Here is a 5,792-nt window from a genome sequence, read left to right as displayed (position 1 = left end):
AGAAATTTTCTCCTGTAGCAATGCGATCAAGGGTATTTTCCACTTTATCTTCTATGAAATTTGGTATATCCTGTTTTATGTTGACATACTTGATCTACTTTGGCTTGAGTTGTGTACAAGGTGATAAATATGGAACTCTTTGAATTCTCCTACTCATACACATTCAATTAGACCAGCACCATTTGTTGAAGATGCTTTCTTTTTTTCCATTATATGGTTTTAGCTTTTTAATCAAAAATCAAGTGTCCATGGGTGTGTGGGTTTATTTCTAGGTCTTTGATTCAATTCCATTGATCAACCTGTAGTTTCTATACAAATACTATTCAGTTTTTAGGCCAATTGCTTTGTAGTGCAGCTTGAGATCAGAAATGGTGAAGATTTTTTTTTATTGATCAGGATTTTTTTTTTAAGCTATCCTGAATTTTGGTTTTCCAAATAAAGTTGGAAATTGTTCTTTCAAGGTCTGTAAAGAATTGTGGTGGAATTTTGATGAGAATTGCAGATTTCTTTTGGTAAGATGACCATTTTCACTGTTAATCCTACCAATCTATGAACATGAGAGATCTTTCCATCTTCTATATCTTCTTCAGTTTCTTTCTTCAGGGACTTGAAGTTCTTGTCATACAGATCTTTCACTTGCTTGGTTAGAGTTACACCATAATATTTTATATTATTCATGGCTATTGTGAAAGGAGTTGTTTCCCTAGTTTCTTTTTTGGCCTAATTATCATTTTTATAAAGGAGGACTACTAATTTCTTTGAGTTAATTTTTATCCATCCACTTGACTGAAGATTTTTTCAGCTGTACAAAATGTCTGGTAGAATTTTAGGCATCTCTTTTGTATACTATCATATTATTCACAAATAGTGATATTTTGGCTTCTTCCTTTTCAATTTGTGTCCCCTTAATCTATTTAGTTGACTTATTGCTATGGTTAAAATTTCAAGTTCTATATTGAATAGATAGGAATAAAATGGGCAGCCTTGTCTTGGCCTGGGGTTTAGTGGAACTTTAAGTTTCTCTCCATTTAGATTAATATATGCTATCGGCTTGCTCTATATTGTTTTTATTATGTTTAAGTGTGTACCTTGTAACCCGATCTCTCTAGAACAAAGTATTCCCCATCTAAAGAAAGAGATGCCTATAGACATACAAGAAATTTATAGAACACCAGTTAGACTGGACCAGAAAAGAATCACATAAAAACGAAAACACTTTGGAAAGGAAGAATTCAAAATATCACTATTTGCAGATGATATGATAGTATTCTTAAGTGACCTAAAAAATTCCACCAGAGAACTCGTACTGCTGATAAACAGCTTCAGCAAAGTAGCTAGATACAAAATTAACTCAAACAAATCAGTAGCCTTCAAAAGATAAATGGGCAGAGAAAGAAATAAGGGAAATGACATCTTTCATAATAGTCACAAATACTATTAAATACCTTGGTGTGATTCTAAGAAAGTGAAAGATCTATATGACAACAACTTCAAGTCTCTGAAGAAAGAAATCAAAGAAGATCTCAGAAGGAAAGATCTCCCATGCTCGTGGATTGGCAGGATTAACATAGTAAAAATGGTCATCTTGCCGAAAGCAATCTACAGCCCCATCAAAATTCCAACTCAATTCTTCATAGAGTTAGAAAGAGTAATTGGCAAAATCATTTGGAAAAATAAAAAAAAAAAAAAACAGGAAAGCAAAAACTATTCTGAACAATAAAAATACTTTTGGTGGAATTAGCATCCCTGACCTCAAGCTGTAATACAGAGCAGTAGTGATAAAAACTTCATGGCATTAGCATAGAGACAGGCAGGTAGATAAATGGAACTGAATTGAAGACCCAGAAATGAACCCTCATACCTTGGTCATTTGATCTTTGACAAAAGAGCTAAAACCATTCAGTGGAAAAAAGACAGCATATTCAACAAATGGTACTGGTTTAACTGGAGGTCAGCATGTAGAAGAATGCAAATCAATCCATTCTTATCTCCTTGTACAAAGCTCAAGTCCAAATAGATCAAGGACCTCCACACAAAAGCAGATACACTGAAACTTAATAGAAGACAAAGTGGAGCAGATCGTCTAACCCTTGGGAGTAGGGGAAAATTTCTCAAATAAGAGAGAAATGGCATATGCTCTAAGATCAAATATCGACAAATGGGATCTCATAAAATTGCAAAGCTTCTCTTAGACAAAAGACACTGTCAATAGCACAAAAGGGCAACCAACAGGTTGAGAAAAGACGTTTACCAACCCTACATCCAAAAGAGAACTAATATCCAATATAGAAAGAACTCAAGCAGTAAGACTGCAGATAATCAAATAACCCTATTAAAAAATTGGGTACAGGGCTAAACAAAGAATTTTCAACTGAGGAATATTGAATGGCCAAGAAGCACCTAGAGAAATGTCCAACATCTTTACTAATCAGGGAACTACAAATCAAAACAACACTGAGATTCCACCTCACACCAGTCAGAATAACTAAGATCAAAAACTCAGGTGACAGAAGATGGTGGCTATTATGTGGAGCAAGAGGCACACTCCTCTTTCTGCTGGTGGTATTGCAAGCTTGTACATTCACTCTGGAAATCAGTCTGGTGGTTCCTCAGAAAACTGGACATAGTGCTGATGACCCAGCTGTACCACTCCTGGGCATAAACCCAGAAAATGCTCCAACATGCTCCATTATGTTCACAGCAGCCTAATTTATAAAAATCAGAATCTTGAAAGAACCCAAACGTCCTTCAACAGAAGAATGGATAGAGAAAATGTGGTACATTTGCACAATGGAGTACCACTCAGCTATTAAATACAATGAATTCATGAAATTCTTAGGCAAAGGATCAAACTAGAAAATATCATCTTGAGTGATGTAATCCAATCACAAAAGAACACACATGGTATGCACTCACTGATAAGTGGCTATTAGCCTAGAAGCTCAGAAAACCCAAAATACAATTCTCAGACCACATGTAGCTCAAGAAGAAGGAAGACCAAAATATGGGTGCCTCGGTCCTTCTTAAAGAAAATATCTAATGTTGATAATATCTAATATCTAATGCATATGGGGCACCAACTGCATATATAGCAGAGGATGGCCTTATGGGACATCAATGAGAGGAGAGGTCCTTGGTCTTGTGAAGGCTCGATGCCCCAGTGTAGGGGAATTCCAGGACACAGAAGCAGGAGTGGATGGGTTAGTGATAAGGGTGTTTTCGGAGGGGTAATGAGGAAAGGAGATAAAATTTGAAATGTAAATAAAGAAAATATCTAATAATAAAAAAGAAAAAATAGTAATTTATTTTAAACTCTGCACCAGTACACTAGGCAAGGCCCATGCATTTAATTAAGTCAATCAGATACAGAGGACTCATTCTCCCTTTCCTCAAATTTCATTGAACAAATGCATTTTATTTATTCTCAGTTTTTCACTCAGTACATGTAAAGATATTTATGTTAGAGGTCCTGGTCCCTTAGTCTCAGTATTCCAATAATTACACACACACACACACACACACACACACACACACAAATTTCCAGTGAACATTTTCATATCTTTCCCAAACTCATGCTATGTAACTTGTGAAGTTCTGGGGATGATTGCTTCCCCAGTCTCTCCAGCAATACGTCTGCTTCTGCTTCATCTCAGAGGAATTGGCTCATAGTGTGAGAGTATAATATTCTGATCAGAGTCACCTGTGTTAAACTCAATTTCCATGGAACAATTCAGGCATTTAATTTATTTAAGAGGATGAGGTAATATCTATGTATTAATACCTTCTTAATAAGTGATCAGTATCTATTCCTGCTGCCTTCCACTTTATAAAGATTCCATGGCACTAGCTTGGATGGCTAAGGTCTTCATCGCCTAAAATTCCTGAAGACTTGTTCTTGCTGCTGGCAGTGGACAGTACGTAAGCCAACACCATGTATCTTGTCACCTGAAAATCATATACTCTCTTCATGTTCTTCCTGAGCTGTTATACAGATTTGAGGTCATCACTTACTACATATGTTAAAACTTAAAGTGAAATTGATAATTGTCATCTATTTTATTTGTAAGTCCCTTGGATTACTAAGTCTCCACATCATAGAAAGCGAAGATCATCATAAATTTTGATAAATATGCCTTTGGGGGAAAACACTTCAATTACTATCCTTTGCCAAAGATTATCATTTTTACATTACTTGTATTACATGTTATATTTTAATAAATTATAGATGTATAATGAATAAAAATTTTTATACATATAGGGTTTGTGCATTTGCAATTTTAAAATTCAAAAAAGGCTATTGTTCTTTCAATTTAGAGACCAGGCTTTAAGTTAAATATTATCCAGGAGTCTTTTTTCATATGTAGTTATTTGATTTTATTTATATGAGTATTTTGCTTTCATGGATGTCTGTGTGCCACTTTCATGCCATATCATACAGGACAATGGATATTCCCGAACTAGAGTTACAGATGGTCACGAGCTACCATGTCTTTGCTGGGAATCTAACCAATGTACTTTGCAAGAGTTAAAAGTGCTCTTAACTACTAATAAATAATGGAGTGTTAAAAAAACAAAAACAGAACAACATCACTATACTCTAAATTTATGTTGGTGAGAGAAGTCAATGTGTGGTTCTGAAAATTGGGAAGAATCCATGAATTTACTAGACTAAACGTTTAGGAACAAAAATCATATAACTGTAAAATGTGTGATTTATCATAATTTAAGTTCCTGGGGATTTTATAGGATGGTCTCTTCCACTAATTGCTGCATTATTTTTATGCATATAAGCATACATGTGTCTATTTATGTAGAATACTTGAGTGAACTTGAAAATATAATTGCGTGCGTCTTTTCCTACAAACTTTGAATCAGTGTAGTTATTTTCTACTTAATTATCACAAAGCTGATTTTGAAGTACTGAATTAAATCAATTCAATAATAAGTTGATCCTGGTAACCAGGCCAAGAAACTTACAAGAGCACCGAAGGTAAGACTGATGAACAAAACTGGAAAGAACATCTGGGTGCTGGGAATGATAACACTGGAACCTTATTTTCCACTACAAGAGAAGAAATCTCTTTTAGACAGAAATCCCAAACACCATCACTATATGGTCATTTTCAGCAAATTTGTGTTAATCTTAATGTACAAAAAAATAGAGTTTGTTTTAGCATTCCATAATCTCTCTTGTTGGAAGCTCACAGCTCCACACCTTCAGATGTGACTATGTAGCCTGTAGTAACTACAGAAACAAGGATAGCAAAGTACAACCACAGTCAGGATAGGGGTGAGGTTGGGAGCAATGGAGAGCAGAATAGCAGGCTACAAGTATCTGACCAGGAAAATGGAAGAGACAGGGGCTCCTTAGGGGGGAAAAAGCAGGTAAATACAAAAGAAGTGGGGAGGAAGGTAAAAGGAAGTAACAGCAGGACAGAACTGATCAAAGAGGGAAATGGGAAAATGGGTGGGTTCTTAGATAAGGGGAAGGGAGATGAATACAGAAAGAGGAGGTAGTTAGGGAAACTAGCAACATGGATGGCTGAAAAGGCCATAAGGAAACATCCTGTTAGTGATTTACTGACACCTCCTCACAAAGAAAGGTTTAAAAAAGTTGTGCTTTCTTGATACCTCAGAATTAGTTCCTTAATTCTGAATTGGAGTTTACAAAGGGTTTAAATGGGATGGGAGCTAAACTGGAAGCCATCCTGGCCCACTTAGAACCATACTACTTATGCAATTAATGACATCTGGAAGGGACACTAATGGTCTTCCCACTGTGTCTATGTCTT

The sequence above is a fragment of the Mastomys coucha genome, unplaced genomic scaffold (genome assembly GCF_008632895.1).
Source record: "Mastomys coucha isolate ucsf_1 unplaced genomic scaffold, UCSF_Mcou_1 pScaffold20, whole genome shotgun sequence".
Classification (NCBI taxonomy): Eukaryota; Metazoa; Chordata; class Mammalia; order Rodentia; family Muridae; genus Mastomys; species Mastomys coucha.
Note: the sequence above shows the minus strand (reverse complement) of the source record.